We start from the raw sequence: 23,048 nt of genomic DNA on the forward strand, positions 1-23,048 counted from the left end.
ACCCAACGGCTGCCCGCAGTTCTCCACCTTCTTACACACCTTTGAAAGGGACGGTGTCTACAAGCCAAAGGACGATTCTTTACTCCAAATCATATTTACTGTGCTGGAAATTGCCACTAAATAGAATCAGCCTTATGGTTCAATCCTTGTTAAATAGGACACAAGGGACACAGAGACACAAGATGCATTAATGCACATTCACCTAATTTAATGCGCATGTTGGGCACACATCTACAAACGCACACCCTTAATATGCATTTAAAATGGGGAAATTAGGTTAATGGTGACAAAATTTGACTAAAAAAAATCATGAAAGTCTTCATGTTGCTGGAAAGCAGTCTCTTGAGATTTCAGCCTTAGAAAAATCAGATCCAAAAAGGAGGGAGACTCTTAAAGTTGGTCAGGGCTGCAATGAATAGGTTTACTTGACTGGAACATTATTTGGACTCCTATGAACCCAGAGCTTTAGAAGAAGCAGTGCTTCATGGAGAACCCAGGTCAACCCATGAGGTTTTATTTATTTCCAGTCTATTTAAGGAGGCCTACTGCAATTTTTCCTGATGCCTGGGCATCATTAGAGTTTGTTAAAGTGTAGTTTTGACACCCTTGCAACTTGGTCCATATTGCAGATGGACAAGTGCTAAGCTTTCCTCACACAGCTCAGGCAACCCAGCCCAAGTCAGCAAAGAGCTCCCAGAGAGGTCAAGCAGCAGTTAAGTCTTAGGGGCAGATATTTAGCTGAGATAAACTGATGTTGCAATTACATTTTACACCAGCAGCTTCTCCAGCTGAACAGTTACTTCTGGTCACCAGCAACTAGACCTGAATGTGAATCATTGACCAAGAGATGACAGAGAAACTCCACTACCCAAAATGGTTACAGGTTGTGGATGAAGATCTCAAATTATTTTGCCCATCCTTGCACCCGTTGTAATTCTTAACCCTCAAATCAGGCACAGTGATTGAATTTATCCACAGTTCTCAGGGGTGAAACTTTAAATAGGGGAGTAAGAGGAAAGCCAAGAATCATTTCTCACAGTTTTACAGCTGTTAAGACCTGAAGAGACTAGGGTAATGGTCTAGTCCAGGGGTGGGCAAAATGCAGTCTGCAGGTCGGATGTGGTCCTCCAGGCCATTTTATCCAGTCCGCGGGGCCCCTAAAAAATTTAGAAAATTAATATTTATCTGCCCCTGGCTGCCTCTCATGTAGCCCTTGATGGCTTACCAAAACTCAGTAAGCGGCCCTCCGCCCAAAATAATTTGCTGGTCTAGTCTGACCTTCTGCAGACCACAAGCCAAAGGACTTCCTTGTATTAACCCCTGCTTCATGCTCAGCAGCAGTGCTTAAACTACAGTACCTCCTGTCCAACTTGATTTAAAATTTCCTTTGGATTCGAGAACCACCCTTGCTGAGTTGTTCCACTCAGTAATGAACCTTGCAGTCAAAATAAAGTGCACCTTATTTCTTATCTTGACTCGTCTAGTTTCAGCTTGAAGCCACTGGATCTTCTCCTAATCTTTTTTTTTTTTTCTCCTAGACGTAAGAGTCCCTTATTACTAAATTTATATTCACTTTGAAGATACTTGCAGGCTATGATCTAGTCACCCCTTAGTTGTCTCCCTGTGAAGTTAAAGAGATGCAGACCCTGGCATCTTTTATGGTAAGGCATGTCTTCCAATCCTGGAATCATCTTCATGGCTCTTCTCTGAACCCTGTACATTTATTAGTGTCCATCCTGTTTGGTGGACAACAGCCCTAGACATAATATTCCTGTACCAGCCATAATAGTGCCAAAAAAGACATAATGTAACCTCTGTATTCCTATGCATTATTCTTCACCTAAGGATCATATTAGCTATTTTGTCTACAGCATCAGTAAATAATAGGATACAATTAAAAGCAAAGGAAACTATAGGAACACGAAAAACCATAACTTACCCAGACTATATACTGTTTTAGAAGTCAGAGAAGGATTTCCCATTTGGGAATGCAGTTTTGCCTGTTCACTTTTACATCAAACCCAAAGTTTCAGCCATTTAACTCTACTTTTAAAGGTATATGGTCAGACAGCTAGAACAATTATAGATTTTCAATGTGACCTACAGCAAACAGATATAATCTAACACTAGTGTAACTGCTGTATCTGCCGACACCTTGAGGTCCATTGGAAAGCACAACAGTCTCTCAAAATAAGGGGTGGACATGGCAATCATCTATGTCATTGGGATCATGTACAACTGGACTACAGGATTCATTGGAGCAAACTCTCCTGTTTAACAAAAACAAGCAAACAAACAAACAAATGACCTCCGTATTATGGTTGGTGACCTGAGACTCAAGAGATCTTGGTTTCAGTCGCAGTCGTTTCCTTTGCCTATTTGAATTATAGGCTCTTCCAGGTGGGGGTGGTTATCTTACACTATGTTTGCATCATACGGCGATTTGCATTGGTGTCTGGAGTCCCTAGTGTATATCAATGAGGTGTTTTCTGCTATTGATTTGAAGCGAAGCTGAGCTATCACTTGAGCCTGAGCAGAAGGACACTAGGATGACAGCAGTAGACAAAGATTGCTTGGAGATACGCAGGATATTGTGGCAGAGAGGAAGGAGAAGAGGTCGAAAATGATTGAATAGCTCTTTCAAAAATGTTCTCCACGCAGCTAATAAATGCCAAAGACTTAGGGAGCATCATGAGACACAGAAAGGAAATGGCCAAGATATTAGAGGAGGTTGATTTGAAAAAGAATAGCTGATCTGCAAGCCAAAGTGTTTACAAAGCATTTTAAATAAGACCCTGTCAACACCCTGGCACTTTGCCTTTAATGCGCCACGTCGATGACAAATGCCTACAACCTTTGAAAGGCTCATAGCAATGAGCAATCCTGCAGAAGGGGAGGGGAGAGGGCTTGATACTAAGAGCAAGGGCTTAAACAATTGGAGGAAATGCATCCGAGATAGCCCTACTCCCCCAGAGTTATCTTCTTACCTAATAAAATGAATCCCCCCTGGACATGTGTGCAATAAAACCTTTCCTCTACTGGCGTGTTTATGTGATTGGGAACCATGCTCCAGGGGTTCCAGCTAAGCTGATTCCTACCTCCAACTGGCCACCTGGCTCACTCAAATAATTGTTACTGATACCAATGGACATGCTTTTGCAATAGACGGGCTCGGATGCCCCCTTCCGAGGCTACATCCCTTTATAAGACTTGTCCCGTGAGTAAATGCTTGCTAGGCTGGGCCTATGACTTATCAGTTGGGATCTGGGGACAACCTATGTTAGAACAACACATAAGTGTACTATATCATGCATATGGTAATAGTGAATTCTGCATCTGTGTAAAGGATTGCACTAAATGACCTCCAAGGTGCCTTTCAAACAAGTGATTCTCTGATTAATTGGCTAGCAATGTTTATGTATTGTCTCCATCTCTAGTGTGTGCAACAAGAATAACCCAGGTGAATGTCTTTGTCCCTATACTGCAACTAGTCAGTGGATTTTCCTTTAGGGTAAAAAGCATGATTTTTGGAACAAAGTTGTTCTGGGATCTTTTTATTGTTGCCACCACGATGTTGTGCACAGCATAGGAACAATCACAAGGTCCTTGAGAAGGCACAAACCTGTTAGATGAGCTTTACAATACAGGACCTAAATATAGCTTTGAGAAATCACTGTAATCCTATCTGGCCCTGCCCATACCAGTTGGCAAAGCAATTTTATAAACTGCTTCAGCTCCAACCACATTTCCCATGAACCTGAGCTACCTAAAAATAAAGGCAACTGTGAAGAGGGCTAAATGTATAATAATGCCTTTTTGTATGAGGACAGGCCCAGCTCCCTTGGTACTGCCTTGATTTTCCCCTGTGATCTCAAGCACCAGCCCTACATGTTGGAAGCCTGTTCCCAAGTCTTTCTGATGGCATGTAAATTGTAATCACATGGCAAATGAAATATGCGCTGGAGGATCGGTTTAAATTATACCACTGCATCACCTTTACGGTCAAATAGCGAAGTTATGCCAGAAGGAGCATGTAGGGTCATTAAGCATCTAAACCCAACACCAGAAAGAGCACATAGGGTCATTAAACATCTAAACCCAATGCCTTATCCTTCAAATCACAGGGAAAGGCCAGGTTTCTACAGCTTCCTCCTCAACTGATGAGATGCAATATGGCATAATCCACTGTGAAGCCGAGTTTATGTTAGTGGAAGATGTGGCTCTGAGGAACAAGACCCATGAAGAATTGCTGTGGGTGTCTACCAGGCATATCCTTCATTTCGGGTATCAAACACGCTCCACTCAGAAACCTTAGGATTATATTTCTAGCTGCAAATGTCACCTGTATGCGAGCAAATGACCCTGCGATATTAATATTTGGCCTTGTAAAATGTGCCTCTTATAAAGAGATGTGGACATGCATGGATCCTTATACTATTGCTTTTTATCTAGCCTAAGGTGATGGCATTTCAGGGCATAAAGTGGACAATCAATTTGTTATAAAGAAGTTGGCCCCTTGGCTTGTGAGCTATCCCTGACAAATGCATTCATTGGCCCCCTCCCCAGTTGCATTATTTCAGTTTATAGAAATATTTGCTTTGGTCCCCACCTCCCATTGTAGTGTTGTACAATCAGTCACTCATGTGATTCCTTTCCCATCTCCTTCCCTGTGAGTGTGTGCATGTAGATTGAGGTCAAATTTGCTCCTGTCCTGGAGTCCAGCTTCAATGGGAACGCATTTGGTAGAAAACATGCTCTCTCATCAAGTTCAGCTGTTCCTAAAATGTTCTTCAGGAATTTTCTATATTTGCCCTAAAAGTCCCTCTGACCAGGATGAGCAGAGGAATCATAGAAAAGTTAAGTTATCAGGGCCCTTGGGTGGTCATCTAATCCAGCACCCTGCTTAGAGCATTATCCTCACAGACTACAGCATCCCAGAGAGGTGTACCTGGATTAGCTATTATAAGCCTTTTGTCTCTCAATGGGTTACTTGTTTCTCCCCCCCACCCTACCCACCTTGCCTCTTCCAGCAGCCCTCCTTCCTTTTATTTCCCCCCTCCCTACCCTTTGTACTGTGATCCCCGCTTTCTATAATCTTCTCTCAGCACCTAACAGAGTAAACCCTCTACTTAGGAAAGGTTCATGCTATACATCTCTGATTTAGTTAGCCTATAAGGTAGAAAAATACCTTATCTACCCCATCCCAGCCAAACATTTATCCAAATCCCTTGTAAAAATATCCAAGGAGGAAGATTCCCACAACCTCTTCCAATGCTTAGCTACCCTCATAGTCAGAAAACTCCTCAATAGCCAAACTACATTTCCTCTGCTACAGCTTGAGACTCTTACTCCTAGTCTTGTCCCCTACAGCCATAGAGAATAGCCAATCTCCATCCCCTTTACAAGCACCCTCTGTTATTCGCCCTCTCTTATACTCAGGTGGAGCCAATGAACTTGACCTGCTGCTGTGAGTCAGCACAATTTTAATCAGGGGCTTTCTGCAGGATGCTAAATCCTGTTAACAGGATGAGTCAGCAAGAGAGCTACATGCTGTTGTTGTACATCTGCCCACCAGTTTTTTCATCTAAGCTCTTGGGTATTGCTCCTGCACCGAACTTGGAGACAAGTGAAACAGTTTAAACCAGGCTATGAGAAAAGGCAAATAGAAAATAATGATATGCTCTCTGGCCAAATAATCACTGATGCCAAGACTTCTGGAACTGTTGGGATTTGCATATTTTCATGTAGACCCAGCAACTGTGCAGCAACTCATTGCAAAATGGACCTTGCTACTCTTATTTGCTGATGTACAGGTACTGTGTTCAACCTGCTGTACAACTATCAGTAGGGGATCAGGGGAAAATTAAGGGTATGCTAGAAATAGAAAGCTATTATGCTCATTGCTGGGCTTTTACCTATTGCTTCTAAAGCACCTGGTAGAGGTTACTGTGCCTAGTGAGTTAGTTGCCTTCCCCTACTCATGCAATTGCTAAATAAGCAGGGTTTGAATATGAGGGAATTAAAGGTGAGATTACACATTGTCTCCAGTTGTAATTGGATCATGTTAAGAGCACTTAAAGCTTGAATGATCACTCATTACGTCTCATTAATGAGTGCTAAGTGCCCTTAGGTTATGTCAGGATTATTTTTGAGCTGGGCTATTTAGCTTGAGTTAAATTAATTTCTGGGTGCTCAACTGAGATGCAACCACCAATCTGCAGTCCTCTAGTATCCCAGAAGGCCCTGTGCTCCAAGATAGACTAGCTGTCATCCAGATCTCTATGAATTTAGGAATAGCCAGGCAATAGCTGGGTGGGCATGGGATGAATGCAGAGGGAGGGAAAAGGGGTGAAAGGAGGGTAGGGCAGCTGTGGGGAGGGAGCATGGGGAAGAGTTGAGGAGGGCAGGATTGGGGAGTCAAGTTTGGAGGAGGGGAAGAGGGAGAAGGAAGGAAGAGGGTGGGGTGGGGACCTGCTGCTACCCAAATCACCTGCTCCACTCTAGATCACTTCTCTGCCACCCTCATTGCTCTTTTTGCACCACTATTGGTCCCTCCCCTCCTGGATCAGTGCCCTGCTGCCCCATCAGCCTGAGACTGGAGGAGGTACTGGTAGGTAGTTTTCTCCCCCCTTTGGCTGTTCCTGGAGTCCCTGCAGACCACACCACCCCTGAGTGCCCAGAGCCAGCCACCCCCAAACCCAGTAACTGAAGGTGATGCAGGGTTGGGAAGGAGGTTATGCAAGGAGCAGCCATGCAGCTGTGGAGCATGGTGAGGGCTGGATCCAGGTATGTAGGGGCAACACCGGCTGCAGGGAGCCTGGGAGCATGCAAGGAGGTGGAACCTCCTACCAGATCCTCTGCTTCTCTTGAGCTCATTGGGGCAGCAGGGAAGTGAGCCGGGAGTGGAGGGGCTAATCAGAGGGTGGAGAGTGGTGGATCTGGGAGCTGATGGGGGGCAAGGCAGTGATTTGAGGGGGTGACCCAAAAGCCCTTCCCCCACTCCTCCCTGACCTCTACTTTGCCTAGAGAGCCAGTGAGTTGGGCAGGCATGGAGAAGACATGCAGGCCCTAGCCAAGCCCCTGCTCTCCAGCCCTCCTGAGCAGTTCATGAACCCTGGACATGCAACTAGTTACTAGCACTAGTTAACCCTAACACAGATGAACCTTCCTGAGAATTAGCACTTGTTAACTCTATCGTGTAATCTCACCCCAACACAAGCAGTAGAGAGGCACCTTAATCCAGGCTAAAGTCCATCAGCTAAAATGTGGGGACTTCTCTTTAGTGCTCAGCCATAGGATCTTCCTCTGATGCTTTTTTATGTGGTTAGTCTTTGTCCTCCTTATCCAAAAGGACAAGTACCATTAGTCCCATTGTGCAGGTGGTGAAGCTGAGGCACAGAGGCATGAAGTCTCTCAGTGAACTGGAAACAGAAGGAGCATTTGAGCCAAATTGCCTCATTCACCTAGTTTTCTCATCCACTGGGTCCAGGCTGGCATCTCAGGACCACAATTCCCAGGAAGTGCTGAGCTTCTGCCCACTGCTGTTCTTTAATTTTAGGGGAGGATGGCCAAACAGGTCATGATGTTCAAAAAAGAGGTGCATTAAATTTAACTCCTAAGTACACATTTAAGCATAGTGGTCAAATGCTGAGCTCTTGCCAGCAATTGTTGATCTCAGCCCTTTTGAAAATCAGGGTATTCCTTTAAAGTGCCTGAAACCTGGGGGCTGCAGAGAACAATAAGATGAATATGAACAAATGGTGTACCCTTGTTGCAAAGAAAATTAATTGCCTACTGGGCTGCATTATTAGGTGCATTGCCAGCATCCCCTCTATTCAGCATTGGCAAAGCTTCATTTGAAGTCCTGTGTCCAGTTTTGGGCCCCCACTACAGAAAGGATGTGGACAAATTGGAGAGATACCAGCGGAGGGCAACAAAAATGGTTGTGGAGCTGGGGGACATGACTTGTGAGGAGCGGCTGAGGGACCTGGGCTTACTTAGTCTGGAGAAGGGAGGACCGAGGGGGATTGAATAGCAGCCTTCACCTCCCTGCAGGGGGGCTGCAAAGAGGATGGAGCTGGACTGTTCTCAGTGGGGGCAGGTGATGGGACAAGAAGCAATGTGCTCAAGTTGCAGCAAGGGAAGTTGAGGTTCAATATTAGGAATAATTTTCTCACTAGGAGGGTGGTGAAGCACTGGAACAGGTCACCCAGAGAGGTGGTGGACTCTCCGTCCTTGGAGGTATTGAAGACCCAGCTAGACAAAGCCTTGGCTGGGATGGAGTTGGAGTTGGTCCTGCTTGGAGCAGGGGGTTGGACTAGATGTGACCTCCTGAGGTCCCTTCCACCCTCATTTTCTATGATTCTATGATCTATAAAAATTGAGCTGTCAACCAAATTGTGTAGGTCACTTAAATAAATAAATAAATAACGTCACTTACATTTGTTGCACCTTTGGCTCCTAAGGAATAAATGTAATAAGAAGGACTCCCTTAGATACAGTAGATCCAAATAACCATGGTTACTAATTACTAACAAATTAGATACAAATCTTACCAGTGTAAAATGCACTCTTGTTTGGGTGGGGTTCTGGCAGAGTTTCAAAACACAGAACACAACAGGTGTGTCTAGAGGGCTCCCGAACTATGTAAAGGTTTACTGCCCAGTTTCTGACAGCTTGCCAGCTTTACTTGCATAGCACATAACTTTTCCCCAAAAACAGACATTTAAAATTGGGAAACATTTCTGAAGTCTGGAAGCTGATTTCTGCATTAGAATTAAAGCATGGAGATGGGTAATAACTCCCAGGGCTGTCCTTTCCCAATCAAGAATAGAGGGGAAAAATGCAGTTGCAATGTCCCAGTTAGTCTTAACCTTTTCACAGTTCCTGACAAATTGACAGCAGCTTTTGGCTGAGCGTGACTGGAAACATCTTTTTCCCACTCCCTTGTTCAGTTTTCTCAAAAGAAATCATGTTTCTTATTTGGGGGGCATATGAAATGCTAGAAAATATGGTATATCTCTATCCCAATAATATGCAGTGCTTGGTATGCATTATTAGAATCCTCCATTTCTCAAAATCTCAGTAGGGTTATCCAGGCCCTTGAGTGGTCATCTAATCCAGCCCCCTGTTTAGGGCATTACCATCACTGACTACAGCATCCCAGAGAAGTTTACCTGGATTAACTATTATAAGGCCAGCCTAGGTATAGTGAAATCTGCCTGCAGCTTTGTGAGGGGAAAACTAATTCTTCACCCTTTATACTTCCCCTCCCCTACCAGCCCTCTCACTCACAAGAAAGGCAAAGAGAAGAGGCTGCTAAAAAGGCAACTTGGGTAAATCCAATATTTTTTATTAGACCAACTCAAATAGTTGGACATTTTTTTTCTTAGCAAGCTTTCAGGCCCAAAAGCTTGCTACAAAAGATTTTTTTCCCTAACTATTTTAGTTGGTCTAATCAAAGATATTGGGTTTAGCCAAAAAACCTTGTCTTCCTATGTCCTTAGACCAACACGGCTACAACTTACACCCCTGAAAGAGGCAACCTGGAATTCAAGCTGCCCACAGGACCCAGAGGAAGAGTGTGTGTGTGTGATGCAGAGGAAGAAACAGTGGCAAAAGCAGTGGACTGGTGTTAAAAGCTGCCACTAGGTTGCAGCTGGTGTGTTGTATTCTTGGCAATAGGAGGCTATTTAGGGGTGCAGCTTGGGTGCCCTAATGAATTGATAGATATCCCACAATATTTGCCATAAAGGTGGCTTCTAAAAGTGTTGCCTCTGCAAAAAAAAAAAAAAAATAGTCCAGCAGGCTGGGTATTTCAGGGACCCTCTGCAGATCTCTGGGCCAGCCTGAAGATCTATGTTGGCTCATTGCCGTTTCTGTGTTTATTATTAGCAAAAGCTTTGGATGTACCAGGGACCATTTCTCATTGGTTTGCCTTCCTCTCTCCTCCTGACCCAGGCCCAGAGTGATGATAAGAGTCATATCTCAGGAAACACGGTTATGCTTTTCCTTTTCCTTCTCATCTCAAGAGCTCACAGGCAGGGTCATTGAAGAAAGGAAACGTAAAGAGGTGGAAGCACCCAGCAGCCTCACCCTTTAGAGAAGATGCTGGAGTGCACTTTAAATACAGCACACAGCAGGTCAGCACTGTGCAGCATCTCTCATCTGCCTCCCAGAATCCTTTGTGATATTCCAATAATACCTGCAGGGTATGGACAGATGAGCCACTTCCACTAGGAGCCCTGCCACGTGCTCAAATCAAAGTTGGATAGAAACCAGCTATAGAGTTGTTGTATATTTTTCAAGCACTGAGCTTTTTTTTATAGTTGCATTGTCACTTTTCTGGTGGGAGCATTACTTCCTATGTGTAGCTGGTCTAAATGTACTGCCCAATTAACCCATTAATTGCATGACATACGTAACACGTAATATATGTAACAGGCCCCTGTAGGTTAACAGAGGCCAAAGACTTATCTGCTCTGTGATAACTGCTCATGTGTCTGCAGTTACCCTGTAGTACGCAAAGGCTCAAAGCACTAATTAACTGCTATATCTTTTATTTACTATGAATTAAGGGTGGGCAGATGCTGTTACTGGGAAGCAGCTGGCCTGTAAGTACATGCCCCCTTTTATCTAATGGCAATGCCTTCATTTATCCACACCCCTGCATGGGACAGTCACTAATAGGGTTATATCATACTAGTATCTCTGTGGCCTCAACTGAAATCAGGGCTTTGCTCCCTGTCGGGTCCTGAAAGAACACAGGGACCTGCAGGCCAACTTTTCCCCTCCTTTAAAACAAAGCTGAAAAGGTCCCATTGCCCAGGCACAACAGTTTCATAGTATCATAGTTTCATATTTTCATAGTAAAACAGCCACCGTCTGCTCAGAGGCAGGAGAGCGGTGTGGTGAAGGGGGTTGGATACCAGCTCTGCTGCCAACTCCATCTGACTGGGCTTGTCTACACGTGGCCCTTTTAAGTGGGATTAGCCTAAAATTGCCATTTTTAAGGCACGTGAAGGGTGCATGCCCACACATGCACACCTTTAATGTGCTTAAAAATGGTGATTTTAGGCTAACCCCACCTAAATTTGATAACTGCTTAAAGCAAGTACCTAACTGACGTGCGATTAGCTTTCATGCTCAATGCACATGAGCATGGAGCGCATCAGTGGATGCACTCTATGTTCACGTGTGTTAGCGCAGCTACATGTGGGCTAATGCAACTTAGCTATGACAGCTTAAATTTAATGCGCCTAAATTTAACGTGTCTAAATCCACTTAATGCTCCTTAACCAAAGCCACATTAAGTTGAAACCCACATCCCTACACGTGTAGACATGCCTGCTGTGAAGAAATGACTAAGACAGGGAACGTGTTGGGTCTCGATTGTGGCCTGGTTGGCCAGCAGGCTGGAGACCAAGTGTGAGGAGACATGGTTGCTTTAGTGCTGGTGCAGGCCAGTTGCCAATGACCAGGCTTCTCCTAAGAAGCAGAGACTTGAAGCTCAAGCATGGATATGGAGGAGCTATTGCCTCAGGCCACCAGCCAAGGACTCCCTCCCCGACCGGGCACAATGCCTCCAGGGAGCCCCATATCTTGAGACCCTAACTCTGTGAACACATCTGTACCGCTGAGGGACAGGGGGATATAGAGCCATTCACACCCTGTCCTGGCTCTGGCCAGAGCCTAGAAGGTCCTGTATGACATACCAAGGCCCTATCCTGCCGGGTTTTGAGTGTCTTCCCTTGCACCCAACGGAGGGAGCTTGCCCCCTTCCTGAGAGATGCACGACACTTTGCAAAATTGGGCCCTACATCTGCAAGCTGCCCGGGGGAGACTTTAGCTCCTGCCCCACTCGCACTCTGGTCTGAGGACTTCAGGCTGGATGCTCTTTCAGTCCACCCGATAGGAGTGAAACCAGTTTGCATCAACCAAGGGCCGCCTGGACGGGTTAAAATAAACACGGTGTCATAAGCTACCAGCTTTTTCCACCTGTCCCCACCCCTTTCTGACAGCCCGCAGCCCTGTCGCCTCGGGGAACGGTGTCCAGATGCCTCATCCTTCTACAGGAATAATAAACACCTCCGAGTCTGGCTCTTCTCAAGGGTTGCGAGCGAGCGGATTCCTCTGTGCATGCATTTGACTCATTTCCTGTTTTCCTGCAAAGGGAGAAAAGACACCTGGTGACTGCTGAATGCCAACGAGTTGCATCTTCTGGGCTCGGGCTGTGGCGTGGGGGTTGGTACAGGCTGTGGCTCATCCAGCTAAAACGACCCGGCAAACTCGGCACATGGTCAGGGGATCTGCGACTCATTGCATGCGTGTTGAAAGGGCAGGGGTATCGCATTTTCTTGCCCCCCTGCCCCTCATGGGTCACCGAGGTATGTCACCCACATCACCCTATTTGCAAACACTCACTTTCTAGGTAAAACACCCCTACCCGCCCCCACGCCATCCGTTTGTAAAACTACTCCTCAAATACCCGTCTGAGCAGCTGGGGTTGTGCGGGGAAAAGGACTGACCTGGTGGCTGTTATTAAAAAAAGCTTGCCCTGCTGTGGGACGCTAAGCAAACATCCCCCCAGCTTGCTGCATAATGGAGGATGTTAGTGCAGCTAATTAGCACGAATCTAACGGCTCACTTGCCTGGGCTGAAAGCAAATGATTAAGAACAAAGGAAATGAAGGCAACCGGACAGAAAAGTTATTGGGGAGGGTAGCGCAGGACAATTCCGGGGATAAACTTAATAGGCTTAGTAATAGTTCGGTGGAAATAATGAGTGCTGCAGTGAAGGGGCCGCTTGCTAATTTATTCCATGCCTTTGATGACTGCTGAAGGAAAGGAGGAGAGGAGCAGCAGAGAATCTCGGACTGAGCGAAGCTGCGTGACACCCACCCAGAAATAGGGAACGGGAAGGTTGAAGTAGGCTGAGGGGGGACCATAAATACTCAGCTGAATCTCTGCTCCCCCAGGGATCAGAAATGGGCTAGTGCACATCTGCTAGCAGACAAAGCATTGCTGTAAGGCGACAGGCTTGGGGCTCAACTCTTTGCTCTGCTACTGGTTCCCTACATGACCTTGGGCAAATCACTTTGCCTGCTCTATATCTTAGTTCCCCATCTCAGCCTGGTTTTGACAGTGGGTTAGGATAAGCTGCTGCAGAGGAAGGCATTGCACTACATAGAAAGTAGTTTTTACCCTTATACCCTTTTAGTTCAAGGTTGCCCAAAAGCCTCTCTGTCTCTTTCCCAATCTTTGCTTTATTTTTCATCTTTGCTGTTCTAACTAGGGACATTCTTGTTCTCTGTAAAAGCATCTGGTGTTTAATCTGTAAAAGCATCTGATATTTAATCACTGCAGATCTTATTTTTTTTTTTTTTTACATCCTCAAGAGCCATTTGCTATTGGAACCCATTGCCCCAAGACCAGGGTCCATATCCTCCCAGTTGCTGAGGGTCCCAATTGCCCCTTGGCCTCGAAATGCATTTGAAAATCCATGCTAAACCATGAATTCATAGATTCATTGCTCCTTTCTTACTCTAGGCAAAAGATGTGGGCTCTGGGATTTGAAAGCACCAAAATGTTTGGCTCGATCAGCAATCAGCCTAAATCTATATTGATCTTTGTTGCTTTATAGCTTATCAAGATTGGGCCTAGCCCCACCTATTTCTTGTTTTAAGCAAGATTCCCTCTATGAAGAAGGACTCCCTACAGTTTACCTGAGAGGATTTTGCATTGCACTTGGTCTTGGACTGTGTTTTCAGATCTTTTGGCTATGGCAGCTCTAGTATTTGGAGTTAAGTTGCCCGCTAAGGTGCGTGTTTTGAAGGAAGCATGTTGCATCAGTGATACCATGATCTTCATTAGCTGACAAATTTAATGCCCAGGTGAAGTTGAAGGAGAGGGGGTTTGACCTCTGGCTTCCTAAATGTTTTAAGCCCTACTGTCTGCTTGAGAAATCACTTCCTTCCCAGTGAGATCCTTTCTAGTCAATGATATCATCCAAACTGCTCTAACTCATGGTGTGCTGTGGCTTATGTAGCATACTGGATCGTAGACTCGTAGAAATGAGGGTTGGAAGGGACCTCTGGAGGTCACATCTAGTCCAACCGCCTACTCAAAGCAGGATCATCCCCAACTAGATCATCCCAACCAAGGCTTTGTCTACCTGGGTCTTCAAAACCTCCCAGGAAGGAGCTTCCACCATCTCTCTAGGTAACCCATTCCAGTGCTTTACTACCTTCTTCAGGAGAAAGTTTTTCCTAATATCCAACCTCAGCTTCCCTTGCTGCAGCTTGAGCCCATTGCTCCTTGTCCTGTCATCTGCCCCCACTGAGCACAGCCCAGCTCCGTGGGATTGAGCAGGACAGAGCATTTTCATATATCAATGCATACACACTTGAATTCCCTTCTTACCTCGGGTAGGATCATAGGACCATAGGAAAGTAGGGCAGGAAGGGACCTCATTATATCTAGTCCAGCCCTTTACTCAAGGTAGGATCGTCCATGACTAAACCAACCCTGCCAAGTGTCTGTCCAATCTGCTCTTGAAAACGTCCAAGGATGGAGATTGCAGTTTCTCTAGGCAGCCTGTTCCAGTGCTTGGCCACCCTTAGAGTCAAGAAGTTCCTCCTAATTTCCAACCTCAATTTCCCCTGCTTAAGCTTGAGGTCACTGCTCATAGCCCTGTCCCCTACAGCCAAAGAGAGAAGCCGATCTTCATCCTCTCTGTCATCACCCTTCAGCTATTTGAAGACTATTACCAGCCTTCTTCCTCCAGAATAAATAACCCTTGTTCTTTCAGCCTTTTCTCATAAGTCCTGATTCCCAGATCTCTAATTATTTGTGTTGTCCTGTCCTGGACTCTTTCCAAACTGTCTGCACCCTTCTTGAAGTGGGGGGCCCAAAACTGGACACCGCACTCGAGGTGACGCCTCACCTATGCTGAATAGAGAGGGAGAATCTCTTCCCTTGATTTGCAAAGGCCAGAGGTGGTGGCTGCCAGAGCCCATGCTCTGCAAGTCCCCATATCATTTTCAGGGAGGACCTGTAGAAGATGCAGAGGTCAAAGCTGAGGGCATGGATAGATGAAACAAGTACGCCGCTTTTAAAAGTGTCAGCTTAACTTTGCGCAGTTTGGTTTGCTGCAACTGCTGTAGCCCACAGTTGGTGGGAGCTAAATCACAGGCATTTACCACCTGTTTCATTTTGGGTATTATTACCTTGGGTTAGGAGTGGATAGATGAATGACTTACACCAGATCAACTGGCACATGTTATCAACCAAGAAGTCCCTCTCTCTTTAAAACTGTTTAACTGTCCATGTCCTGAAGGCACCATGGAGATCTTATGAGCATCATAGGATCATCGAACATTAGGGTTAGAAGGGACCTCAGGGGTCATCTAGTCCAACCGCCTGCTCAAGGTAGGTCCATCCCCAAATAGATCATCCCAGCCAGGACTTTGTTGAGCTGGGCATTAGAAACCTCCAAGGATGGAGACTCTGCCACCTCCCTGAGTAACTTGTTCCAGTGCTTTACCACCCTCTTAGTGAGAGAGTTTTTCTTAATATCCAACCCAAACCTCCCTTGCTGCAATTTGAGCCCATTGCTCCTAGGTCTGTCATCTGCCCCCACTGAGACCAGTCCAGCTCCGGGGCGCTAGGCTGCTCCCAGTAGTGAATATCCAGGATATTTGAGGCAGTTCCCAGTGGTGAATATCTGAGATATTTGAGGTTCTGCGTCTTGAAAAAAATGCAAGTTCAGCTGCTGGAGTTTTATTACTATATGTGGGTAAGAGAAGTATATGTGCGTGTGTGCCTAGCACTTCACTTAAGTATATTCAAATCTAAATTACCTCCCGAGCCATTTGTAATATCACAGCAAGCACCCTGCTTCAAGGAGGATCAAGGGATGACTGGGAGATGGTACCAGGGAACTAAGAACTTACTCAGGCCCAAGCATTTGTATGTGTGGGTTATACACTAAGGCCAGCTCTTTCCAACTCACAGCTAGGCCTATAAGTCCATACAAAATGGGATGATTTTCAGGGGTACTGAGCACACAGTAACTCCCACTGACTTCAAAGAGCAGAGTATGGAGATCCTCAGCACCTTTTCAAAATCAGGCCCCCGTGCTCAGGTGCCTAAAGGGGCAGGTAACCTTAAGCAGCCACACTGGAAAGTATTCTCAAAAAATGAATGCATTTTTACAGGCTGCCCTAGCAACGTTTTTTGCTTGATTTTATGGCTGAAGGGTTAATTTTGTAGTGATGGGTGAGAAAGACCTATGATCATAGGATCATAGAAAAGCAGGGCTGGAAGGGACCGCGCCAGGTCACACCTAGCCCAGCTCCCTGCTCAAGGCAGGATCACCTCTAACTAAACCATCCCAGCCAAGTCTCTGTCCACCCTCCTTTTGAAAACTTCCCAGGATGGCGATCCCACAACTTCTCGAGTGACTGGAAGTCGCAGGATGGCTGGACTGGGTTCTCCGTGCTTCTCCACCTTCACTGTATGACTTGGGACAAGGTTGGATCTCAATTTCCCCCTTAAAATGGCATCAATGCTATTAGCACCTGAGCTCAGAGGGCTTTTAAATGAAGGGGCTACCTCCTGGGCCATGCATAGAAAATCAGCTCGTTGGGAATGAAAGAGGCTGATTAAACCGGGGCTCCCCGAAGGACTTCTCCTTGAGCCCTGCATTGGGCCTTCACTTCATATAGATGAAAGCTCCTTTACCCTGAATATACAAGGTCTAGTTTTCCCCCAACAATACCACGCTGTCTTCTTGGCCCACTGCGGGAAGCAAATCAGTAGCTCTCCTGCTATGGACGCCTTAATCCAGACCTGAAAGTCTCCATCTTCTGAGAAGAGATGAAGGGCTGGGCCCATGATTCCCTTCTGCCCTGGCACAGGTTTGGCTTTATTTTAAGCTGGCCACAAGCCCCGACCGACAAAGGGTCCCCTTTACAATCTGCAAAGCAGCCCCTGCTCAGGAATGTCATTACTAGGGGAGCTTTAAAATAAAGCAGGGCACACAAAAATGTGATGACTTGTCAAAAATGCGGGCGGCAAGGTGTTTAAAGCATGCATTTCCTCTTAATGAAGCCTCGCTAAGGGAATATTGCATTCGGCCTTGAGTGCTGGCGATGATGTATCGCAAATTTATGGCCGTCCCCTAGTGTTTCCTCGAGTGAGGAAGGGGGTATGAAAATAGCAACACAAGGAAAGGCTTGTAAAATTGCCGCCGTGCAAGCTGTTGGTTGGCCCCAAGCCATATCTGTCAGAGTTTTTCACAGCCTTTGGGTGTAACCCAGTTTTGTGTGGGGGCCGATGAGATGTAGAATTGGTGCCGATTTCCTCCTTGAATGACCGGTCTACAGATCTCCTGGGGGAACGGGGTGTGGGGGCAGTGGAGAGTCCAGACACAATTCAAGAGCTTTGCTTGGAAGCAGGCAAGGTAATCCAAGTTTCCTACCAGTCTTTGTAGTCCCCAAGCTGCCTGGAGACCTTCTCCTCTACCTCCTTCTCAGAGCCAGCTCCTTTCAAAGTGGCCCAATACGTCTACCGGAGCTGGGACAAAGGCTGAAATCAAGGCTGTGGGGAAACGGTGCTGGTTTGGGGTGCTGAGAGACTCAGGGGGCCAGTCACTCTGGGTTGTCGTCTGCAAAGCCCATCACCAGGGTATCCTGCCTGCAAGGATTGGGAGACAGGGATTCAGATTCTGTCCCTTGTGTCTTAACAGCTTGTCACCAACTTAACGCCCCCTTTGCACCGTGCTGATTCTGGGTTGGCCTGGGGGCCTCTTCCACCACCCCTGGGCTACAGTAGAGCAGAGATGGGGACTGCTCTAAATTATGGGGTTCTTATTCTGACAAACTCCACTGGAGCTCTTGGAGGGGACTCTGCCTTTCATTGCTTTTCTCTTGGGGAAATTCCTCTTCCCCTCCAGAGTGGAGCAGGGGAACTCATGGGAGGGTTGAGCCTCTCCATTTGCATGCAACTTCCTCCATCCATGTACAGGGACTGAATTGGGGATCTCTGAACTGAAAAGGGTATTTGTCTATTGGTAGAGCTAAAGGACCAGCCCCATTCATGGAGCCAGGAGCAATTTCATTAAGATGCACATCTACAGTCTGACTATGAGGGAGAAAGAAACTTCGCTGAGCTAGCAAGGATTGTGTGTGCTGGTATTCAACCAAGAAAATGGCATTTTTGGAACACAGATAGGGATTGAGATGGAGTTTGTCTGAGACAATAGCAGCTGAAGGTCAATCTTCCGCCCCGGCCAACACACACACACACACACACACACACACACACACACACACACACACACTAAGAAACAATACCTGGAGTAAGGCAGCTGCCAATTCTGCCACTCTGTGCAATCTAGATGTGATTAACCTTTGTGTCTTGAACTATGAAAGTTCACCAGGAAGTCCTTGAAGTACCATATGTAGATGTGACCATGCATCATTGCAGCAGATCATGAGGCTGAGGTGTCACACTGTCATAATTGCACCGGATCACCACGAATGCAAATGCATGCTCAGAAATCAAGACACCGAGCTGCCCAATTCTACCTGGCTCTCTGATGCTGAGTAGTCACCTACTTTCCCCAGTCACAACTGCAACCCCTCAAGATTGCACCACAATGAGGAAGGATGGTGCTATATTGGGCCTGAAGCCTGCAGATTGCAAAGGACCAGCTTTGCAAGGACCACTCTTCTCTATGACCTCCAAAGCTGTAGAAGCAGAGTTAGAGATCCTGCAGACAAGGATGTAAGAGAGCTTGTCTATGCGGCTGCAGTGCAAAGGTGTATGTCTTGTTGCATTTGATAACTGACCCTCATTCTCCCAGGAAGCACAGTGGATGTATGGGACCCCATTCAGCTCCATTTGGCATCAGCAGTCATAAAAGAGTTGTTTAGCTCTTGTGCTGAAGGAGGCCATACAGCATTATTTGTAGACCTCTGAAAAATCTTCAAGGATAAGTTGCCCTTATCAGAGGTGGCCAAGGTCTTCAGTCAGGTAGGGAAGCACAGCACCCATTCAGGTGACACAGCTCTTTGCAATGAAAGATATTACTACTCCTAGTTTTATAGAGCCACCAGACCTTGCAATGGATCCAGACACCAACTTTGCCCCCTCATCAGCGCACACCACATCACCACTGGACCAAATAATGTGGATGATAACATCTGGAGCTCTTTCACCGGCTCGTCTGCCAATGTCATCGACACCATCCTCCACCCACCGTGGGGATCTGGTGTCTGCAATATCTGTGGTCTACATTGGGCAGACAAGGTGATCCCTACATGCCAGAATAAATGGGTGCTGACCCACCATCAAGTCCAGATAGACACACAAGCTTATGGCAAAATATTTCAGCCTCCCTGGACATTTTGTTGCTGACCCTGAGAGCAGCTGTTTGGAAGCAACAGAACTTATAAAATCAATTTGAAAGCATAATTACCAAAAAAAGAAACCACCCATAGACTGGATTGTTAATTATGGTCTGAACAGGGACTACAGATTTTTATCTTGTTACCTGGATTAGCTTTTGTAATTTAGCGTTTTATCCCTATGGGTTTATTGCTTTATTGTTCTCTTCGACACCTTCTGCCTCTCTCAGCACTGCCTGCTCACTCCTTCCTCTCATTCCCCCACCCCTGCCCTGTCTTTTATATTTAAATCTCTCCTATTTGATATCCTGCTCCCTGCAAGTGCTTTCATAGCTTCTGATGGAGTGAATTGTTGCTCACAAAAGCTTATATATCTCCAATTCGGTTAGTTTATAAGATGCACCTCTACCCTGCTTTTTGCCTGACTCTTTACAACAGATGGGGAAACTGAGGCTCAGTATGATGACATGACTTGCGTAAGGTCAACACAGCAGTTCATATGGATTAGAACGGGCTTCTCTTGACTCCCAGCCCAAGAGCTAATTTGGAGCCAAATCTGTCTTGACAGTGTCCCTTTAAGCCTAGAATTCCAGGGCTATAAAAGTAAAAAATGATCGGTTTTGACTCGGGTCAACTTCCTGTCTTAAAAATGAATCATGTTAATGTGCTCAATTAATAGTATTTCACTAAACCAAGAGAGAGAAAAAAATCAGAGCATGTTTTCAGCAAAGGAGCGGGGCTTTTATCTTTTCCCATTCCCGATGGTTTGAGATCGTTCCCAGGTAATTTGAAACAGCTGACATTTTCCCTACATGAAAGAATAAACATTTAATTTGCACTGCTGATTTGGAAGGAAGAATTCTAATCCTATTTGCTCAGCCTGGGTAGAAACAGAGCCTAATGCCAGATCTTCCGTAATTACCGCCCCGGTGTCAGACATGGTGCGAGTAATTCAATTAGTTGTCCCAGTGGGGTCCTCCTTGCAAAGGAAGATCTTGCAAAACAAGGCAAACCCGGTACTTAGCAAGTGATTTTTTAGTCCCATCTGCCATTCCAGGTCAATGGTTTCCTTGTAGCAAAGGGTCAGCAGCACTGAAATGGCATTCTTCAGTGCTCACTAGGGCTGGTGACCTCAGTCAGACAAGCCGGTGGTCCTGAATAAATGGGCCCCTACGTAAGGCAGACTGTTGTTAGTAATGATGACCCCCACTTGGCATCCGCAGAGGGAAAATCAAGGATGAGAGTGACACTTTCTCCTCTAAACGCACCCCAAATGTGGAAGCCAATAGGCAAAGATTAGACTGAAACCCTACAACTCAAGATGAGGGTTGATCTGGGCCCCAGAAAGGCTTCCTTTAATCATGCGGGCCTTAAACTTCTCAGTGTATTTTGCCCTTTAAAACCTTATTGTTTCCTGGATAATTAGCCCCTGAATTAAAACCAGGGTAAACTTTCCTGGGCTACAGCTGATTTTCCTGGAAGCAAAGGGCTAGATCATATATGATTGTAGTCCTCTGTCTCTATGGCTAGCATACTGATGAAGCAGGAAAGGCTTTCCTTCAATATACTAGACCTGTATCCAGGGTCAGTGATGGGCCTGGAGGTAGAAGTCAGAAAGGTAGTTGCATGGTCGTCAGCTTACATGAGTGACATTTATGGGTTGACATGCAACCGCCCAGGATTCTTCATTTCAGAGCCACAGGCCCATGTGTCCAATTTATATTGTTGGAGTCTCTTGTTGGTTATGCACATATCTGGTACAGATCAATGCCTAATATTTGGAGAAAAGCTCCTCGCATGCTTAGCACAAGACTGTTTAACCCAGGACCTGTGAGCATAGGCACTGTCTTGGAGGGAGGGATGTAACTCTCTTTTTGCTGACTGTGACACAGCTGAAATGGTTGAATTGTTATCCGATCAGCCCATACGTAAGTGACCTCTTCTAGATGGAGTCTCAGGTCATCTCACGCATGTGTGTGCGCTCCCTGGTGGTGGGCCCCCAGAAATTATAACTCTAAGTGGCTGAACTTTGATAGCTCAGGTAAACCAGGTCTTGCTTTGGAAATAGAAGGTCTTGAGTTCAAATTTCTAAATCACAAGTATATGGCTAAAGTAAGCACTGTACTTGGCATTTTAAATGCATACACTGTTGATGAAATTATGTTTGCACATTGGATTCGGGATACATCTTTCTGAACACTTAATTTAACTCAAGTTCAAAGCATAGCTCAAAGAGAACCCTTGCCTACAGCGGCATAACTTTAAAATACCTTAAAAAAACACTTAGCACTTGTTAATGAACCTTAATGTGTGATCATTCAAGTTTTAAGTGCTTTTAACATGATCCAAACGTAATGTGTAATCTCAGCCTGACATAGTTTCTGCCAGATATCTTTTTTTTTTTGGCCAATATTCCTTAAAATATAATAATAAGAGTTTAGAAGAGTTTGTGGCTTTGTTGAGTTAGTTATGGCATACAAACCCTAATCAGAGAGTGTTTCAGACTCAAAGGAGCTTTTAGTATAAGAAGATAGACAGACAAAAGGTGAAAATATGAGAAGAGTCGCATTGTAGATGTGACTGCCCAAGATTAGTGGTACAGTCAGGAACAGAAGCCAGTTCTCCTGATTCCGCAGCCAACGTCTTATCCACCAGGCCACAGTGCTACATTTGCCCTTGGTTATGATACCTGTCTAGCCAATTTAATTTAGATAATTGGATTCTTCCTAAAGCATCTATTAGGTTCAGTTATCGCTCGCAGCCCAAAGATCTGCTCCTGTAGCAAAACCCCCAGTTTTTCTTTTTTTTTTTTTTCTTTTAAAATGCATTCCCTCCGCTTCCCCAACCATTTCTGACTTTTTCTTTCCCTCTCTATTCCCTATTGATAAGTATAAGTGAGCTAAGACATAGGATAAGCTTCAGCATTTTATTTTGGTAGCAAGTTGTATTTGTTTTGTTTTTTCTCCTTCTTTATATTGTATAATTATTATGTTTATATTGATTTTTACTTTTCCATATTACTGTTTTACCGGTGCTATATGATTTAGGCCTACACATGTAAGTTAGCATAAATCATGTCAGGTTTCCATTTTGTTTGTCAAGTCTCCATCCTGTGCCAGGCCCGGTTGTGTAACCCATGACTCACGCCTATCCCTCCTATGTAACTTGGTTCCTGAATGAATGGGATTGAATGAGGGTGCTTGAGAGACAATGGCAGTAGGTTTAAAAGTAGCTCCCTCTGAATGACCGAACCATCGACACCAATGCCTGGACCAATGACCCAGCCCTTGGACCCACCAGCATTCAAGATGAGGCAACACACCATTGTGCCAGGCTGTACATGCTCAGTAAGAACACCTGGAGCCCTCTGGACCAGGGCCAACCTTGCTTGGACAGGCCCTTCTCATAGGAGATCAGAGGTAGTCTGCCCCATAAAAGGTGACTCCTTGGGACACCCTCTCCACCTGGACCAGCACCATGCCACACCACCTATCCACCCAGAGGCCCTGATGGGGGAATAAAGAGCACAGTGAAGGCAAATGTCATGTCAGCAACTCCATTTTACTAGCATTTGTCCTGCTGTTTAAATCTTTCCAGTGGATTATGTTTGAAGACAGAAGGTTGAAGCAAACACCTA

General features: G+C 45.6%; 1 long non-coding RNA gene across 1 annotated transcript in view; it reads right to left on the bottom strand.

Moving 5' to 3' along the window:
* Positions 1-8,112: 8,112 nt before the first annotated feature.
* Positions 8,113-23,048, bottom strand: part of LOC132250963 (uncharacterized) — a 65,925-nt gene continuing 50,989 nt past the window's right edge. Inside the window, exon 4 of the long non-coding RNA XR_009462742.1 lies at positions 8,113-12,164. This is a non-coding gene — a long non-coding RNA (uncharacterized LOC132250963). The remainder of the gene's footprint in view (positions 12,165-23,048) is intronic.

This window comes from Alligator mississippiensis, chromosome 5 (assembly GCF_030867095.1).
Source record: "Alligator mississippiensis isolate rAllMis1 chromosome 5, rAllMis1, whole genome shotgun sequence".
Lineage (NCBI taxonomy): Eukaryota > Metazoa > Chordata > Crocodylia > Alligatoridae > Alligator > Alligator mississippiensis.